Source organism: Girardinichthys multiradiatus, chromosome 18 (assembly GCF_021462225.1).
Source record: "Girardinichthys multiradiatus isolate DD_20200921_A chromosome 18, DD_fGirMul_XY1, whole genome shotgun sequence".
In the NCBI taxonomy this organism is placed as follows: Eukaryota; Metazoa; Chordata; class Actinopteri; order Cyprinodontiformes; family Goodeidae; genus Girardinichthys; species Girardinichthys multiradiatus.
The window spans coordinates 43,917,836-43,939,008 of record NC_061810.1 but is presented as its reverse complement, the minus strand read 5'-3'; the positions used below and the strand labels follow the sequence as shown (position 1 = coordinate 43,939,008).

The following is a 21,173-nucleotide window of genomic DNA, read 5'->3' as shown; positions in this document are numbered from 1 at the left end:
CCTGCTCCGTCTAACTACTCCACTACGTTCTCCACTCCAACAAATCAGCTCCTGGTCCGCATTCCTTTTCAGCCAATCATCCCTCCAAGGCTTCGCTTTAAAAGACCTCTTAAAGAACTCTTAAAAGAATCTCCTGCTCTTCAGCTGAGCTTCGACCCTCCTCCACCCCATCTCCACCATCAGGCTTCAATCACCTTCTGACTCCCTTATCTCCTCACGCCTCCACTCCACCACCAGTATCAGGATCCCGGGGGGAAGACTTCTCTAATTCTAACCCTAAGATGTTCATTCAAGCTCATGTCATTATCACCGGGGTCCAAGTGCCAAAAGAAAACAAACATCAGCTAATACACTTATCTAATTGCCATCTCTGTGTTTCTCTCATTTGTGAGTTGAAATGGAGTTTTGACGAAAATTCAGACTGAAAGACTCACTTCCATCATCTGCTCCGGCCTGAAATTTGTATTCATATACCCATTTAATACAAATGTTATTCACCATTACTTGTATTTGATCCATTATTTTTTGTCTTTATTTTACTTAAATTTATTGACGATTTATTGATATTGAGCCACAGTCTCCAGATACTAATTTCTGATGTTATTGTCTCCAAAAGCTGATGTAAACCCTCCCCTGAGCAAACAAACAAATAAATAAATAAAATTTGGATTATCTGCAAATAATATTAATTCCAGTATATTTGAGGCTGTATATATGTCATTTATGTATAGTCTGAACAGTTTGGGGCCTAAAACAAACCCATAAGGAACACCACACTCTATGTCCATCTAAGCTGATTTGTATTCACCCATTTGTAAGAGAAATTGTCTGTTTTTTAAGTAACTTATTAAACAGTTCAGTCCAACCCCTCTGATGCCATAATGTTCCTGTATTGTGAATATCTTATGATCTATGGTATTTAACGCTTTCTTTAAGTTTTTCTTTAAACATTTCTGCTTCATTTCCTTTATTGTTGTCGTGGGAGGATTTTGGGTCGGACCAAAGTGCAGACAAGAGCTCGGTAAGCGCATCTTAGTAACTTCCTTGTTTATTCACAAAGTCCAAAAACGTAACAAAAACACTGCAGGGATGAAACAAAGACAAGATCAAAAACTTGCGCAAACCTGCAGGTACTCATGGCAAGGCATAGCATAGACAAAACGTAGCATAGTCGAAGCATAGTATTACAAAGCGAAGCATAAACAAAGCATAGACGTGGTAGGGAACGGGGTAGTAACAGAACAAGGAACCAGCGACGAACAGAGACACCAAACCAACTAATATACTGGGGAAAGACAAAGGCAGGGAATCAAGGGAACTGAGAACAGGTGCGACAAGGAGGCAGGGAAGCAGAAGGAACAGGTGAAACAAGTACCAATCCACAACTAAACACAGAGATACTAAATAAGAATTCAAGGGTGAAATAATAATAATAATAATAATAATAATAATACCACAAAAAGTAATAAGAAAGCAACCACAAAAGAAACTAAGAGTTAGAGGAATACAATACATACTAGGAAATGATAGAGGGAGGAAAAGGAACTAATAAACATGAAGCCCAATCCAAAATGGAAACAACTAAACAAAAGTTAACACAAAGCCACAAGCAAAGTCCAAAAATGTAATATCCTGACAATTGTGTATAGCATTTGAAATGTCTTCCACCAATTCCAATTTTGCTAGAATTGTTTCTTTCTTTTTTGAAACCATATTACTGTCCCTATGTAGTTTTTGTTTCTCAATGAAATCATCTTATCTACTTGTAAAGAGTTTTTCCAGAATTTTGGAGAACAGATACGACAAAAAAAAAAGAACAAGCCTAGAGCAATTTCCGCCTGAAATTACATAACTTAAATATATCAAGTATAGCCCCACAGTTAGAAAGTCTACATGCAAACATTTGGTACCTGGGTAAAGATAATACATGAAATTGTATTTTTCAAGTGGAACCACTATTGTAACTGTTACTATGTCTTATTTATTTGTTAAGCCCAGTCGGTTTGTCGGGCTGAACAAAAACGTCTGTCACTTGATTTATGAAGGGGTATTACTTTAACTCTTTTCATGTTTCATTTGGAAATTAACCAGTGTAAAAAGACAAGTTACAGAGTGCATGCCCATTGTGAAGCTTGTTCAAAGCTTGTTGTATGATATTTGGATAAATCAATGAATATTGGGAGAGCATCTTCTGCTCAGTTAAGATCAAAAATACCTCTTTGGATGTCATTGCACAGAAAGAGCAACACACATCACCCCACAGACAACATACTAGCAGTGAATGTTGGTGGAGCATGTAGAGACAATGGACACTCGTATTGACATTTCAGCAATCACTCATATGAGCATGCATGTAGCGACAGTGGAAAGGAAAATTCCCTTTTAACAGGAAGAAACCTTCAGCAGAACCAGGCTCAGTGTGAGTCACCATTCGCCATGACCGACTGGGGGTTTGAGAGAACACAGCAGAGACACAAAAAGAACACATAAGCGCTGATCCAGGAGTACTTTCTATGGGAGAGAAAAGGAGAACATTAATGGTTGTAGGCCCTTTAGTGGCTTTATCTAGAAGGGAAAGACAGCTAAGCAGATGAACTCTGAGCCAGTTTTCAAGTCTAGAGTGTGAAAGAGAGCACATACAGTTAGTCACAGTAGATATGTCTAGGGGAGACAGGGTTAAACATTGAAAGACAGGGCCAAGTGTATCACTTGTAGAAGGAGAACATTAAGTTGGCAGCAGCAGCTCAGTCAATGCCGCCCTCCAGGAAGGTGCCACAGCTAGAGCCAGGCCAGATTTAGCTTCTAGGAAGAGAAAAAAACAGAGAGAGAACATAAAGTTAAAAGCTGAAACAACAGCAAATAACGCAAGTTGGAGAGTCATATGAAAATGTAGCAGAGTGAGGAAAAGTGGTTGATATGTCCTCCAGCAGCCCAGGCCAATAGCACCATAACTAAGAATAGATTTAATTAAATCTATTCTTAACTTATGAACTAAATAGTTAGCTGTTTTTTTTGCATATTTAGATTACTTGGGTTGCTATTAATCTGGCATGAACTTCGTGTCAACAGGCCTATTAGAAATATATGTATTGACAAAAAGCATTAAGGGTTAGGGTTGCTTTAATATGTATGACAAAGCATATCAATTTGATAAAGTAGGTGAATATAAATGGTTCATGTAACATAAAGAAGGACTTGCCAAAAATATATTTGAACTTTGACAGAGCAGGTGGCTAAGAAAATACGATGAAGGTTAGAGGTCAGGGTTACTCTGATATGAGAGAAAAATGCGGTATGCTTCAATTATTATGAAAAATCAGTCTCTTGTTTTAAAAACACACTCTAGCATGTGTTCGCTTACACTCACTCACTCACACACACATACACACACACACACACACACACACACACACACACACATCTTTAAGCTTTTGAAAGTAATGTATGAAAATTACTTTTACTCCATAGCATGCATCAGCCTCCCCATCCCCTTATCTCTGGCTGTGTTTTGTTTATCTCACTCCTGCTCTCCATTTATCACCTGCTTTGGCATTCCTGTTAAAGCATCCCCATGGCTTGTCTCTTGGACAATGATGGACACAGGTGGTCGGAGAAATGCCCGCGTGCCTCAGACCCTAGCATGGTCTTGGGGTTCTGGCAGAGGCCTTGAAGGCTTATCATCCCACCACAGAAGTACTTTTTCATGCTTTTGATGTCGTATAAATTAGTTTCTCTGGCTTTTCTGTTAAAGCAATTTTTCTTTCCGCTCCTGTCAGAGAAAATCCCAGAAGAGATGGGTATATGATCCGAAATTTATGGGATAGTCATTTGCTGCCACTTTCCTGTCTGCAGCTGTGACCCTGACTGACAGTTGTAAGAATAGTTGAGATAAGACAAGAAAAAAAAAAATAGGCTAAATGAAGAGTTTAACAAAATGTAATTAACCCTATTATCTGAGCAAACAATGTTTAAACTTTGTGCTCATCAGGAGTCCAGAGACAATTACCTATTTGTTTCAAATTTTGTTTTAAAAGTTTTCTTTCCAGGTTTAAGCAAAGCAAAGATTTCAGAAAAAGTACATTTAAGTTATAAAGGACAAAATGATAAACAAAAAAATTAACACAAAACAATGAAAAGACATATTTTATAAATAAAACATCAAAAGCAAATTCTGAACAAAAATTTTATTTTAAAAAACAAAACCCTTTGTGAATTTTTTGTTTCACAGCTTTTTGCATAATCTTATATAGTTAGATTATTGTGTTTTCTCTGTTGTTTTTGAGCCATTTTCAATTTTTTTATTACTCGTCAGATTGTTTTGATGATGTAATAGACAAGTAGTGCATAACTGTTTAGCTAAACGGAAGGTGAAGCATAGTTTTTAGGTGATTTTTATAAACAAAAGTCTAAAAAGTGTAACAAGGATTTATTCATCAGCCTCTCACTGGTAAACACTTGACAATATTCTATGTATTTTACCAGAAAGGAATTGAAAGAAGTAACCTCAGAGGGGTTTGAGAAGTTCATGGGGCAAACCTGAGATCTGAAGGCCAACCATCTATTAAAAATAACCGAATCATATCAGCTTGTGCAGCATTTTGAACATCATCAGCGAGGAGGGTTTGTTACTGTGTCAACACACAGAACAACAACCCATCTGCCACACATTTAAATTAAATAAAACCCAGACACATGCACATTCTTATAATGCATAGACCCTCCTGTTTTTGTTTTATTATTTAGTCAGCTAGTGATCAGCTCATTAGTGAGACAAACCATAAAATATTGTTTTTCAATTATCACAAAAGTTGTAATGTGTTTTAAAATGCATGTGATTAAATAATTAGGACACAATAATTGAAACGAAATACACAATATTTAACTATTCCCTCAGGCATGAAACAGCTATAATAAGGTGAACTAATAAAACTGCTCGCTCCTGTATTTTCTTATTTGCATGGAAATACATGTCATACTGAGTAATAATGATTATTCAAATGCAAGTTACAACACTCACAGTTTTGGGTCCTAAATTCTCCAGAATTTATGTTCACAAAAAATGTATTAAAAATGTCAGCTATTTCATTAACTGTTATCAAGGAGATGGGTGTGTCTGGTCTGAGAACCTAAGGTTTCATCTTTGTCATAATCCTGGTGTGTCCTTGTGATTGTATGTGCAATGTGAGATCTTTCCTGTGGATGAGGATCTTCGCAGGAGTGCAATCTCTCCTCACCCTCGGATAACGAACACTAAGCCATTCTCCTTTAATGCAGAGATTGCAACTTTGTTCCATCATACCTGCCTCATCTAATCATACTCCTGTTTTCCAAGACACGGGAGAAGTCCCTATTTAAGTCTCCCTTTGCACCTTTTCTTCTTTTTTATTCTTTGTAAGTAATTCTTGCTTAATCATGACTTTGCCTCAGAGTGTGATTCTGCATGTGGGTCAGGAGCATCTGAGGCCAATTGTTCTCACCTGGGAAAAAGGTGAAATACACCCTCCGGGTTGGTGGTCATTCTATTTTATTTGTAAAACAAAAATAAAAATAAAAAATCACTGTCAACACAATCCGTTGCATTGTTTACACCAGGCGTTCTTAACCCTGGTCCTCATGTCCCACTGTCCCGCATGTTTTAGACATTTCCTTGCTGCCACACACCTGACTTAAATTAAAGCGGGATTAATAGGGTTCTGCAGCACTTAAGGGCACACTGAGGAAGTAATGCAATCATTTTAATCAGTTGTGCTGGAGCAGAAATACATGGAGAACTGTAGGCCCCACGGACCAGGGTTAAGAAACACTGGTTTGCGGGATTTCAATCCAAAACACTGTCGTGTCTATTAGCTACCAGTAGATGGCGATAAACTTGATATTAACTTCATTGAAAGAGGAGAGGGGAAACCTTCACATGCCTATTGAAGTGGAACACAAAATATTTTGCCAAAACAATTGTAGATCAAGTTTTCTTTGACTTATTTTACCATTGCCCTCTTAGTCATTAACATCCTCAGCTTACATCTAAAGTTTAGTTGATACTGAAAGACATACATCAGGTGAGATGGTTTAGGCACCCAATCAAGATGTCCCCCCCTGAATGTCTCCCTACCTGCAGAGGTTTTCTGACTTTTCTATCCCACTGGAACAAAACCTTTGGGAAGACCTAGAACTCAATGGAGAAATGATCCCTTCTGGCCTGAGAAAGTCTAGAGGAGGTACAGTACATAAAAATGAACTGGAAAGTGTCCCTGGGAGGAGGGTTTCTCTTTTGGAATTGTTACCACCGTGGACGAATGAATCAGAAGAACCAGAACAGTTACCTTAGCATGCGTTCATTGCAGATCTGAGACCAAATATTGTGAACTAAACAGCATAAACCCTTGTGCAGAAATGGCCACTAAAAAAACCATATAGTAAAACATAGTAAAGCTGAACTGCAATTTAAAAACAACTTATGAAACAGTTACTGATGATAAATATGTAATTATAATTCTAACAGTCAAATTAATTATTTAAGTGCAGGATATGTTCTGTGTTTTCCTAAATGGTTGTGCTTTAATTTACAGCAATAATAAACAGATGCAAGCACAGGTTGAGATTTCCTCCCTGTCTAGTCCAGAATTTGCGATGAAAAACTGACTGCTAAAACATTACATAACCCACATTACTCTCATAATTATAATAGAGAACTACAAATTGCAAGAACTGCACTGATTTAGGTTTCTGATATATTGTTGGTTCTGTCTTTATTTTGCGAAAAGTACAATGTTTATATCACACCATTTTCCTAAGGTCCCTGTAGACTTAGTAATTAAAAACATTTTAAATATGTCATGAGGTAGGCTGTAAACTTTAAGGATTTATATTACAGGCCTTTTTAGTGTTGGTGATTTTTGATGCCTTAATTCTTTTGTTTAAATTTTAAATAACTGATCCAGCAGGTTAAACGTTTTGGTCTACCAACTATATTTGTTTAGAGAAAGGAAAAATGATTTACCACAGGGACTGCATACCATGAATCTTGTGTGGTACAGTTGTGGTACAGTTACTATAACCCTTATTGGTTATAGTAACTGTAAGGAAGGGGCTCCTCTCTGCCACAGACTGTCACATGGAATTTGTTTCCATTTGTGCAAGGCAGAAAATCCATCAGATTCATTTTATTCCCACCTTCTTTCCTATGCATCCCAATGAGCCTAATTCAATACTAAAATATGGTAGAGTGCTGTTGAGAAAAAAATGACTGTGATGCCCATCTGAGCCAATGATTCCATAACCTTTCCTGGTCCAGTGCATCGACACGAACAGAATTGACTGTGACTGTTGTAGTTTTAGCAAAGGGGGAAATGTCCTGTATAAATGCATCACTGTATGATGCGGGAGAAGAGGCACAAAGCAAAACAGATGTATTTAATATGCTTGTCCAAAAGGTCAAGGGTTCAAAGGGAATTGATTTGCCTAACTTATTGGGGGTGAACTAATGAGATGGAATTGTTTATGCATTTACTAAACACTTGTCACAGTTCATGCTTTTTCTTTGGTTGTTCCAATACACAACAGTAAATGAGAAACCAGCTCAAGCCCATTTAGTATGCTAAATGGTCACTTTCTATGTGACAGATCTCTCTTTAAAGCCAATATGCACACTTGACACCTTGAGTCTGGCAGCATAATTGGTCACAGATATATAGAAGGTGTGCTGATTTTTCCCACGCAACATATCCATGCTCGGCTTTACTTTTGGCCAAACAACTATGGAGATTTTGGCAGTTTTATCCATTTTAAAAGATAAAGGTGTTTCAAAAAATAATTAAATTCTACTTGTATTCCACAATACAATGGCTCTGCAGTGTCCAATTTATTTGAATTTGAAGAATGTTATGAAAATTAATCTAATTTCATTAAAGCGAAACATAATTGGTTTTTGTTTTGTTTTTTTTAAAGTGTCATTGGCAGAAATATATCAACTCTTGTCCCTTTTCAAAATTGATCTGAAAAAGGCACAGTATTCTGAACACGTAGAACAGATGGAGCAGCACTACTAACTGCAGTTTTATTACCACTGCGACATATTGCTGCAAGCATGCATTGCTGCTTCATGTCTGTTCTCCCTGTGCAAGACTATTTTTGTAAGTTCATTTGATTTATTATTAAAGTACATGACAGCAATCGATTTATATGAAAAGAGCATTATGCTGTAAGTGAGGATAGTTTTTTTTAAGCTGAAGAAAATATAAAATTAAAAAACATTCTGATAAAGAGCTAAGAGAGGAAGACTATGAATCAGTACAGATCCAAATCCCAGGAGAGTGGTTGGATTCAGTTGTGAACATCATTTATTGATTGTGCCTTTCACTGGTCAGGTTTTGGCAATGAACGAGGCTGTGCTGATTTCATGTTGTCTTAAACCAGACTGCAGGAAAGTTTCACAGAGGTGATAAGAACTGCTCAAGGTGGCTGTGATGTCGTTGTACAAGATTCCAGTATATTAGGTACCTTTTTACTCTACTGAGTCCATGTATTACTTTATTTTCATCATTTGTTGCAGACAACCTGCTCCTAAAGTCACCGGGGACTATAAGGCTAAGAGAAAAAAAAATCCAAATATACTACTACCTGAAACACTAACCTGCAAAACTCCTCTTCTGTTATTATAATTGGTGTTTTAGATGTCTGTGTTACAGTTGTCTGTTGCACAGATATCTTAGACTAAACAAATTAAAGCAAAGAAAGAGGAGCAGTGCAACATCTTACACAAAAGTGAGACAGAGGATTTGTTCCACCAGACTTCACCCAATCCAATCAAGTGGGCTTTTCTGGATGTGTTCTCGAGCAATTCTGGCATCTCCCAGAAGAAAGCACTTGAATTAACCTGTCCTTCAGTAATGAGGAAATTAGATTTTTGAGCATCACAAGTATGATATTCTGCCACCTTCAGCAGCTCTTTTATTGCCCTCAAATATATTCAGGAGTAATCCAACCCACCTGATATGGAGTTTAAACGAAAATTCAACATGGAAGACTCACCACCTACGCCACGTCCAATCACTCCTCACTGGCTGCTCCAATCAATGGCAGGTCTGCACTCCTCCTCAGCCAATCATCTCCCAGGGCATCACTTTTAAAGACCCTCTGCATGGAAAACACCGCTCTTCTGCTGTGCTTCGACCCTCCTCCACCCCTTCTCCACCATGGGCTCCCAACTCCTTCCATACCAATGCCTACACCACCACCCGGATCGGATCCCAGGGTGGGAAGACGTACTTAATCATAATCCTAAGATGTTTATTCAAACCTACTTCATCCTCAGCGTTTACGTCTCCCTCAGGGGTCCGAGCGCCAAAGAAATAATCTATCATTAATAAATTATTTAACCGTCTTCTTGTTGTTTCTCCTTTATGTGAGTCTTTCCAGGTTGAAATACAGTTTCAATACAGAACAGAGAGTGGAGAATATGCAAAGTTGTGAGTGTTTTTTGGCTTTCATTGTTTTCTATTTTGCACCTTTTAATAGTTGTCATGTTTAACTTAAATAGAGTTTCAAGAGCAAACCAAAAATTTGGTGGTCTTATTCTGATGGGAAGAATATAAAGCTGTAACCTACGGTGGCCCGGAAGTGCAAACCACATCAACAAGTTACTAAACACATCTACAAATTATAAAACACAACAATATTTAAAAAAACACAACATTTCAAATAACGCAACAACATTAACTAAGCACAACAACAAATGAAAAAACACAACATTTCAAAAAACACAACATTTCAAAAAACACAACAACATTAACCTACCGGAAAAGGTAGGTACCAGTGGAAGACATGAGACATCGCTGATTGGTCAACCGCGCTGTTGGACAGATCAAAGCAAGTTTTGGCACAGTTCTTGTTCCGCCCATACTTGGGTAAGCTAGGTTTCTGTTGGAAAAATGTTCAAAAATTATCATTGTTTAGTTTAAACAAGGTTTATGTTTTAAGTTCTACTCTAGTTAAAGATGATTCCTGTGATTGTTTTTCAGTGTGTAAAAGGGAGTGGAGAGTTAAGGAATGCGGTCTGGAGTGGATCACTCTCTGGACATGACATGCTCATACCATATATGGGAATGACTACTTTTTATGTTCAAATCTCTGTAAGAATTGGCTGAACCGATTCCCGCTTTTTACTTGTAAGAGTATGAGTTGTAAATAAAAGGCTGGTGCAAGGACTTCTTCCTTTGTGAGAAGGAAGTCACTGTTTGGCAGAGGACTGTCTCTCCCTTGCAAGTCAAACTTACTTGGTTCATCTGTGCCTTATTCATACACTTGTTTGTAATTATCAGCTTTTTAACTCAAACATCTGCCGTGTGGGGTTCCTGTGTGCGCAGCCTCCAGAACGTCTGGAGAACAAAAATCCTGTACAGTGAATTCTGTGTTGGTAACCGCCGAATCGACCGAGGGGCACTGGGAGGGTGGATCAACGCGTTCCAACAGACAGTGTGAACGAACGCACAGGTAAGACAAAACCAACTAAGTATATTAAAAGGAATACGCAAGCCAGTAAGCTTGGCGTTAGCGCTATATGAATACGCGAGCCGGTATGCTCGGTGTTTGAAGAGGCCTGATAATAAACATGGGGTGTGTGTATGAATGTAGAATCACATGATTCACTCAGTGAGACAATCCGAAACCTTGCTGGTGCTAACATAAAGTTGTTAACAGCTGAGATGTGTCATGGGGAATTCTGATTTGGATATTAGGTGCTATCAAATCTCAGTCTAAAACTCCTGCATTCTCCGAGATTAGCACTCAAAGCGGAAAACCGGATCAAACCTAGGTGTTTGATCTAGAAGCCTGTTTTCGGGAGATGTTGGGGCCCTGTCTGAGGAATTCTGTTGGTTTGATGGTACAACAATATATATATATATATATATATATATATATATAAATACTATACCCCTGTTAGATAAAAAAAAAAAAAGAGCGGAGTCCGAATAATAATAATAATAAACTAGAGTAAATAGGATAAAAGTATATATAATAAAGCACAGAGAATAAAATAAATAGCGCTAACATAAATTAATAGAAGTAGAACTCAGTTCTTAATAATAAAATATAAATAAAAACTCTTAAAATGGGGAACTGCGTCCGGAAGCAGCCCCCGTCAGAAGGAGATGTAAAGTTTATACACTCAAAAGATCCAGATACAGTAAAAAACATCTTGCTAAATGGCAGAAAGATCATAATTTCAAAGGACATCTTTCGGTTCCTGCTGGTACCCATTTGGTACAGAGATTACAACAGAAAGACAAACTTAGGAAAAGGAAAAAACCCAGTCAAACTTAAAAAAAAAAAAAATTGGCTTGCTGAAGCTCATAAAATAAAGGCAGGGAACGATAAAAAGTTATGTAGCAGTTGCCAGACAAGAAGATAATGACACTTGTGTAGTAAGGGCGAGGGGCAGGCAGCCACAGCCCCAGCCTGCTGCTGCAGCTGCGATGGTGCCTGAACCCTCAGCGCAGGTGGGACAAATAACTGAAGAGGCATCACCATATTCACCATCAGTTTTTCCGACTTCACAAACTATGAGAGAGGGATCCCCAAATTTAATAATCATCTTCCCGGTAGCAAAAATACTAGGCAGAGAAAACAGGCAATTAAACTGGATGGCCTCAATGATACTGCCGATGACACTCCCTATAAACAATAGTTAAAAAATGCCCTCCATGCAAATGCTTTACCTGAGATTCGAAACTGGGTCACAAAACATAATATTGATCTACCCACCTGCTCGGTTACCAGTTGGCAGAACTGGGCAATGCATGCTGAAAAGGTGGTCAATTGAATGCATAGACAACCCCCTAATAATACCTTCTATGCTGAAGATGACGTATTTTATGCAGGACCAGTAAGTAGGGGGAGGGGTAGAATGAGAGGAGTTTTCAGAGGAAATGGAGATACTTGTGGACTTGGCTCTGAGTGATGACTTTAATCTGCTGTCCTTGTGCTAGATCTTTTAAGGTGCTCCAGTATCTAGCAAGCACCGCTAACTATTTTTCTTCTTGGGGGAATTTCTTCTCTACTGATGACAAAGTGTAACTCCACAAAGTTACTAACCCCCCATTCTCATTGCTCACTTTCAGCATGGAGTCCTCATCTGCACAGCTGATCTCGGCCACCAACTTTTCAGTCAAGCTCCTCGGTTCCAACCTCACGGCTTCTTGGATTGCTCGTTTGAGCTTATCCAGGTCGTTCTGGTTTGATGCAGTCCATGTCCAGTTTTTCTTTGTCATTTTTTCTTCTCCTTCTCACTTCTTTAAGCAGCCATATAACAGCTTAGCATATCTTTGATAATTAGGAACATGATCTCTCACATAGTTGCAGAATCCAAAAATCTTTTGTAGATCATTTTCGGATTCAGGTGACTGGATTTGTGCCAGCTTCTCTCGATACCCTTCTGAAAGTCCCAAATCTGTTGTCACTTGGAATCCTAGGTAGTTCACCTGCTGCTGTGATTCTCTCCACCACTGTTTGCAGTCTCTCTAGGTGCTCCTCTTCGGTGTCGTCTGCAATGAACACATCATCTATGTACACTGTTGCACCTAGGTCACCCAAAACTTCCATCACAGCTGACTGGAACACATTTGCCACACATAACTCTTGCCTTTGTGTGTAAATGCTGTCTTGCCTTATGCTTTGCGAGTCTGAGGGAGAAGAATCAATTTGCTAGATCAATGCAGGATTTATATTTCTTGACTCTCAGTGTCTTCAGTGCTCCTTGGGGATTGATTAGGCTGGCTTGGTTTGCTATGGTTCTTCGATTGAGGGCCTTGAAGTTGTTGGCCTCCAACCTCCTCCTGCTGACTCTGGTTTCTTTACCGCTTGAATGGGACTGTTAGTGATGGGATTTAGCTCTTCTCTGATGATTCCTAGAGCGCTTAATTATTTTACTATTTTATCCATTTCTTCAACGGCACCCGGGTTCAGGGGGTACTGTCGAACAGGTGGATGCACTCCCCTTTCTATGAGGTGCACATCCTTCGGTCCCAAGTCTCCACAGTCGTTCTTGAACCGGGCCACATTAGCTGAGGTGATGATCTTCCGTAACCTCTCTTTCCCAGCCGGGGAGAAGTCGCTTTCTTTCAGCTTCTGTTCAGTTACTTCTGGCACATCTACTGCTTTGTACCACTCTGAGTCAATCCTACTTTTACTAACCTTGACCGTAGCTGTCTCAGCCTTTGAGATAGAGAGTGGTGCTCTCCCCATGGTTTGTTGAGTTCTTTCAAGTCTGTGACGGTGATGAGGTTTGTATGGATCCTTCAACCAAATGATTCCTTGCCAAGTTCCATACGGCATCTCTTCTACGGTCCTGTTGGCAAATTGGACCGTAAGGTATCCCGTTGTCTTTAGGCTTCTGCGAGTCATGGATACCTCAGCCCTGGTGTCCACTAGATAGGGTTCTCCTCCCACCTTTGTGTAGATTTCATCCCGCCTCCAGTAGGCAATTTCCAGGGTGACTCGCGGCCGTGTCATCATTACTTAGCTGGCTCCCCGGTCCCGGATCTGCGGGACTCGAAGAGGGCCTTCTTTTCTTCAGAGGACAGTTTGTCGTACTCCTCCCTAGGGAGAAAGGTGCTTTTCTTTTGTGGGCCTTGTGATGCTGGTGGTCAGTAAAATCTTCTTTGCTGTTCTTCTCTAGCTCTCCTGATCTGGGAGTCTTCATCATCCATGTCTTCCAACACCAACCTCTCATAATGACTTTGAGCCGTTCCTTGTTTGTCTAAGGGATGTGCTGTTACATGGCTCAGCCACAAATTTTTTAGCTTCGTCACTTTCAGTAGCATTGGTGATCATCTGCCACACATAATTGATGTAATTTTCACCACTCTCTTCTGATCGTTTCTCTCTAACTAAAGTCTTGATCTTTTTGTACTCACGAAAAACATCAGCTTCAGGGCTGGATGCCGTGGGTTGTTCAGACATTTTCCCTATGTTGTTGCTTGTGGAGAGTGGTGCTGACGGCAGTGGAGGTTCTTCCTCTTCTTCCTCGGCTGATAGCTCATCAACCTGTCGCTCGATCTCTTGTGCATACTTGTATGCTGCTTTCTTTAGTCTTCATAACATCACATCATGCACAACTCCTACATAAGCGGTTCTGAACATACAAGGGCTGATAAGTTGCTAGGGTGTGGTAGGATGGCATCATTAGGATGTTGGCCCATTCCCCAACTGTTGCTTTTACCCTAAGTTCAACTTTGTATTCCAGGCGGTCAGCCCAAACAGCTGGGACGTGGTAGTCTCTCTGTCCAGCTTCTGGTACGTACGCTCGATGGCCATCATTCGCTTGAACCAGCCCCTATGTCAGGTCTCTGGCCATTCTTTCTGAGATCCGGTAGATGTCAAACACTTCCACTGCTTTCTTTTCTCCTTTTCTCTGTCCCACTTTGAGTGGCTTGTGAGGGGTTACCGGCTGCACTGGGATTGAAAACAGGCTTTCAATGTCATCACTTTCTGCCCCAGAGGTCTCATGTTCTGATGGTTCTTCTTCTTCCGATCCACTGATTTCACTGTCTTCTCTTTCTGGGTTCAAGGGCTCCATTTTAAATGGACACAGGAGCTCCTCTTGGGCTGCACTTTGTTTTATCTTCTTCTTTGCTTTTAAATATTTTGTTGGAACCGGCTCTGTTTTATCTAGATCTTCCAGGCTGCAATTAGTTAGGCTACGCTCCACAGCCTGCACGGAGGTTGCAGGGGCAGCTGCGTCTTTCTTTGCTGATGTTGGTCTTTTCTCCAGGCGGGACGCTTGGTTGGTCTCACTCTTGTGCAGGTAGCGTTTTTCATCAGGGTGTGGTTTGATTTCATTCAAGGATAACCTGACAGTTCTCCAGACTGGACAGACCCAAAAGACAACACCTTCAAGGTGGACCCTGAAAACACAACCTTATTGATCCTTGATGGATAAAAAAGAATTGAAGCACTCAAAACAGACCTAGTGGAAACAAAAGTGGTTATGAGAAAACAATGTGTCTTTTAAAAAAATATAAAAAGAAAATTATATGGGGATTATTGTAAATGAAATTGCTCTGATAGAGAAGTAACTAAGTATATTTATTTGTACAGCACATTGAAGGCAGGGCAATTCAAAGTGCTTTACATTTAAACAAATACAAAATCCTAAAAAACCATCAAGTGGATGTTCATGACAGCCATGGGGGGAAAAGTTGTCAGTGTGTGAATGTGTGTGAATGGGAATTATTGGTTTCATTAAAGAGCGTCTTTGAGGGACTTTTAAAAGTGCTAATAAAGGTCTGATGTTCTTATGATCATTGCCAAACTTTTACCTCTATAAGGTTTCCGGAATTTGTTTTTCCAAAATCATATAAAGATAGTAAAGGTTCAACCTGAATTGAAATACTGATAAACATAAGAAAGCTCATAGACCTGTCTTCAATTAAAAAAATTATTTTACAAACAGAGTAATTAAATTTTATGTGGCCAACGTTTGTCCATTTTGTCTGTCTGTTTTTGTGAAATGTTTGTTTTATATTATGTAAAAATTTGGGTATATGTGCATGATAATAATTAAAGCCTATAAGTGCAAGTATGATCCTCAGCAGTACCATAATATTAGGTCAATTGTTATGGTGAAACAAAAGGATTTAAACAGATGTTTGGACTTTTTCCAGTCAGGTTCAGAATCATCAAATTAGATTTAAAATTTAACACAAGATGAAATGCTCCTTAACAAATTACTGGACAGAATTACTATTCCTGAAATTGAGAAAACTTGAGTTAATTGAAATAAACTTTAGTTACTTGAAATAAATACAAAGTGTAATTAAAAGGGGAAGAGCTATAGATGACTGAAACTGTACAGGTGTGTTTATAAAACTGGGTAAGACAAACTAAGATTATAAGACAAAACATGTTCTTCATTTTTGTGTTCATCAATTTTATTAAGCCTTCTAAACTGATGAGGAGTGAGTTTTTTCAGAACTAATGAAACCTAAAGTAAACCAAGCATTATTAAAATAATAGCAACTAACAGAAATAGTGACCTCATTCTTTAATATAATGAGAACTTACTGCATTAAAAAAATAGATTACAATAGATGCATCTAAATAAAGCTAAATTAAAATAGATTATTCAGAGCTGTTATAATCTTGCTGATGAATAAAAAATGTGTTATTGGAACCAGATGATTTAAAAGAGAGCAAGGTTATCATGGCCAAAGAGAAACATTTGCAGGAAAGATCAAATTAAATATTATTTAACCTTGTCTATCGTGACACCATACAGGGTTTTTTAACATCTTGGACATCTCAATCATCTTGTCCATGGATTCTCTCCAGTGCACCATATCATCTCTTACTCAGCTTCTCCAGGAGTTTGCCTCCAATTCTGCCACGTCAGCACTTCCTATTCTCCGCTCTGCCGACGTTCAACTTGCTCCTTGGTCCCTCCCACTGACATTAACCCTCGCAACGCTCGTCCTGGCTCGTCTCTAAGGGTGAGATGTATTGCTTCATGCTCTCTTCTATGTTTCCTCATGCATATGCCCTTCAACTATGCTGTGTTTCTCACTCCTCTTTTATATTCAGGTAGATCCTATACTCCCACTCAGGCTCCGCTCCAAATCCTGCAAGGGCAGCTCATTAATCTGGAGCAGCTTGTCCTCGTTCTGGGCTCCGAGAGTTCCCCAGACTCTGTTCCTGTCTCTGGTCCCCTCGGCTCTGTTCCTGTCTCGGAGGTTCCGCCAGACTCCACGCCTGACTATGAGGCACCTGGCTCACAGCCTGTCAATGAGGTGCCTGGCTTACAGCCTGTCTACGAGGTGCCTGGCTCACAGCCTGTCTACGAGGCGCCTGCCTCCAAGCCTCTGGAGTTCCACAGAGTTTCTGGGAGGCCTTCTACGCTCCATGGTCGGCCTCCTGATCTGCCGCACTGAGGGTCCACTACTCTGCTCGGTCGGCCTCCCGACCAACCTGCGGCATCGCCGGCCGCCCAGGTCTCTACGTCTCTGCCGATCTCCAGGTCTTCGCCGCCGTCGCCGGCTGATCAGGCCTCTGAGTAGGGGGTCCTGGACTCCTCATGAACTCTGTGCCTGCTCGGGACGACCTCCTGGTCGCCCGCCTCTTCCTCTGTTGTTTTGATAATAACTTCTTCTTCTTCTTGCTGAAAAAAGGTGTTGACTATCTTTTTTTGTTTTTTATTCTTCATTACTTTTTCTGCATGGAGGGCATGATTAACATAGTCTTCTAGATTTGCTGTGGGGAACCCTATAAAATGTCTCCTTACCCAGGTATTAATTGCATCCCTGGAACCAGCATGTAGTGCATTTTTTAACTGCTGTCGATAAGCTCCTTGCTCGTTTTCATCTTCTTGTAGACCACTATGTATTTTAAACACTTTTGTCAGTCTAATCCTATATTCTTCAAAAGGTTCTTCCTCTTTTTGTTTCACTCTGGCTATTTCTACATAGTCAGCTCTGCGTCTGTATCTAACTGTAAGCCTATCGATTAATCCTCTCACTCTGTTTGTTCTACTGTTAAAAAGAGTAAAATATTTTCTAAGGTTACACAGAGAAAAAAAACCCATGTCATGCCATGAACCTCCGTGACACGCTGTATCAACAGCCTCCAGCGTCTCAAAACAATAATTTTAAAAAATAAACACAAATAAAACATACATGAGGTACAGCCATGGTGGGGATGGATTTATTCACCAAAGGGACTCATTTTAGCCCATCCAATCCTGTCAAACCTCATCAGATCTTTGGTACAAAACAAAAACTTTCCACCTGCTCTTTTTACTCCCTTTCTTTTGTCCTGCTGTTCTACTTTGCAAGTCCATCAAACATTACTTCTTAGCCTTCTGACCTTTTCTGCTTTCCACAAAAACGTCCATTCTTATCTCCTGCATCACATCTCTCTCTTTTTAGTTACTTTTGACCAATAATCTACATCCTCATAACCTTCTTTGTCCATTTTTTCTTAAATCACGTTTACTTTTATTGTACTTTTAATTATAGCATCCTATAGATTAACAAATTTTTTAAAGTTTAAACGACCATCATAATGAAATGTGGTGATCCATTTATCTAAATATTTTAATTTTTATATTTTAATTTGATCCTGTGCTTCTATAAATTTCCAATCTTTACATTATTATTCATTTTTAGTTTATTTTACTTGCCCCTTTTCGCATTTTTTTTTTTATTTAAATTTGGTCCAGTATATAAATATCTAGGGTATTCTAAATGCTGGATTATTCTGCTCAGTAGGGTGACAGAAAAATCTCCTTTTGTGGTAATTCTCACTTCAACTCTTTCAAGTGGAGAAATCTTGCCTTTGCTTCCACAAAAGTTAGTCACTTACAATCCCACTGCTTTGGTATGAGGCAACACCTAGTGATTTAAATCCTCCATTCATTTCTCACATGCACACATTTTTAAACGCGGAATTTTCTTAGTATTTTTTGTTTAAAATACTTAAGCGTGGACTCCGCCGTCCTTGAAATACGGAATTTTTCAGTATTACTTCTTAATACTTCAGAGGACTCCGCCGTCCTACTTTTACCTGTTAGGGCCTAGGATTCACAGGGTTTTAGTTCACGCAATGACCCCCAGTCATTCGTCACACTTTTTAATCCAAACTCAACTCACCACTTTGTCTTCTCCTCTCTCTCAAAGTTCCGTCAGGCATCAGACCCCAGCGGGCGGGCCGAGATCCAGTCCCGGAAAGGGTCTGTGAGTCTGATAAAGACTGCCGTGCGCACGGTCTTTACTGGAGTCTACCAACTCGCTGGAATCATCAGGCGTAATTGGAATCCGGTTTCGAAGGACCAAATTAATGGCAGGTTTAAACAACCTAAAATACTTATAGCATCACAAAAAAGAAGAGAAAGACAAATAATTAGTTATTTCACTCGCAGCGAGGAGAACGGACAGAGATGTGCTTCAGTTACAAATCTCCTACCGCTCTGAAAAACATCTGTCCGCACCTCTCTTTTTATTATCTTTCGGGGGTCCCTAGTTACAAAGAACGCTACTCTCTAAGGATGGGAAAAACAGCTGTTTTTAAAACTGGGTGTGTGGCAAATGTATCATTCTATATTTATTATATTGCTTTATCTTGTTTTGTTTTTGCCACACATTTCCTTTCATTTCAAGAGGTCACTATAACTGGTGTTAAAATAATTGTTTTTGTTTCACACTTCTTAAATAAAAGCTGTGAATATTAACACAGAACACAGCCTTATCACCTATTGTAAAGTCAGAGTGATATTGGATTGTTTTTTACTCATTAGGATATTGTTTTGTTATGGTGTATAGTAATTAAGGTGAGTATATAGTTATTAGGGTGGTTTGGCTCAAATTAATAATTTTGTTTTTTTGAGACATTTGTTTGAAAACAGAAACAAAAGATAAACAAAATGGTTAAGTTTTTTATCCTTTACCTGTTTTTGGATTTACTATAGGTATAGTATAACAGGCAGCAGTTTTTTAAATTAGCTTTATTTTACAGCTTCTAAAACTGCATGAATGCAGTTTGGTTCTGTCAACCAGCATGATGAATTATAGCAAGGAAACTTTTCCTTGGCATGGCACCTTATATGATGTCAAAATAAGGTGAGATCTTTCCATGTAATCCATGCAACATTTAGTAACTGTCAGTCAGTCATTTTCTACCGCTTATTCCATAGTGGGTCGCGGGGGAGCTGGTGCCTATCTCCAGCAGTCTATGGGCAAGAGGCAGGGTACACCTGGACAGATCGCCAGTCCATCGCAGGGCAACACACAAACAACCATGCACACACTCATTCATACACCTAAGGTCAATTTAGAGTGACCAATTAATCTAACAGGCATGTCTTTGGACTGTGGGAGGAAGCCGGAGTACCCGGTGAGAACCCACGCATGCACGGGGAGAACATGCAAACTCCATGCAGAAAGACCCCCAGCTGGGAATCAAACCCAGGACCTTCTTGCTGCAAGGCAACAGTGCTACCAACTGCGCCACCGTGCAGCCCACATTTAGTAACTGCTCACAGTTAACTCCATAAAAGTTACAATAAATATCCTTATGTGTAATCCATGCAATAATTATTAAAACACACAGTTGAAGCAGTAGACAGTGAAACAAGCATGTTCTCATATTCTGGAGCTGAGAGACTGGAGAGGCCTGCGTGGAGCTACGTATTATCTGCCACATGTTATCTGTCTTATCTTTTGCTCAAATATAAACAACAAATATCCAATGATGTATGATAATTTTACACTCTTTCACATGTATTAAATGAAATTAGTAACCTTTGATTAACAAGTTAAAAGAAGTATGATTAAAATGTGGGTAAGAACTGAGAATTAGAGTAAAAAACATTAAGGTTTGACATTCTCAATCTGCTATATATGAGAGAGATATAACGTTAATCATTTGTGAAGCATGAATAAAAAGAATGAAGTGATGGTTTTGTAACTCTGTTTTAAAGTAAGTGCTGAAAGCTGAAGAATGAAATGTGTAATACTGTGTAAAGTTTCAAACTGAGCAGATTAGGGAAAGAACTGGAGGACGACTAGGAGTGACGAGAGCCAGCTGCATGCTGACAGCGAACCTTTTGAAGTCTAAACAGGAGGAAGGGAGGATGCAACTGCAGCCAGCTGCGTGGCTTTTATCGGCATCTACAAGGCCGAGAAACAGAATCAGTAGGTCACGATGACCATGACCAAAGTATTGAGCAATAACCAAGAAGCTGAGCTGAATAGGTTGCCCAATAACTGAGAAGCCTAATAAGGGGCTGACTGGTGAAAGCATCAAGCACCATAAAAGCAATGCTGAAGGAGGGAACGGGGTTGTTTCCTCGCAGAAGACCGGCGAACAAGATCGGACGGAGAAAAGAAGCTTAGATGGAAAAGGAACAGAGACACAGCCCAGCTGATCGACTGCATTAAAAAGAGGATCAACCGTTTGCCTTAGAAGGACTGTGCCTCAAGATTAAGAATCTGATTTCATCTAAAGCCATTTTATCCAGACAACAGAAGTGAACTTGATTGAACAGCTGATTGCTCTAAGTTTCAGGCTTCTGGAAGTCCTGAATCAACCTCATTTATGTCCCCGGGTTTCCTTCAACTCTTTAGCCTCTGGAAACTACTGTCTTCGGAGACATATAACCACAAAGATCCTGCTTAACCATCGAAGCC

At 39.5% G+C, this 21,173-nt stretch overlaps 1 long non-coding RNA gene across 1 annotated transcript; it reads left to right on the top strand.

The window, feature by feature from the left end:
- The first annotated feature begins 10,232 nt into the window (after positions 1–10,232).
- Positions 10,233–17,099, top strand: LOC124883679. The gene is made up of 3 exons (XR_007042271.1): positions 10,233–10,488; positions 16,274–16,484; positions 16,580–17,099. It is a non-coding gene; the product is annotated as an uncharacterized LOC124883679 (long non-coding RNA).
- Positions 17,100–21,173: the final 4,074 nt, after the last annotated feature.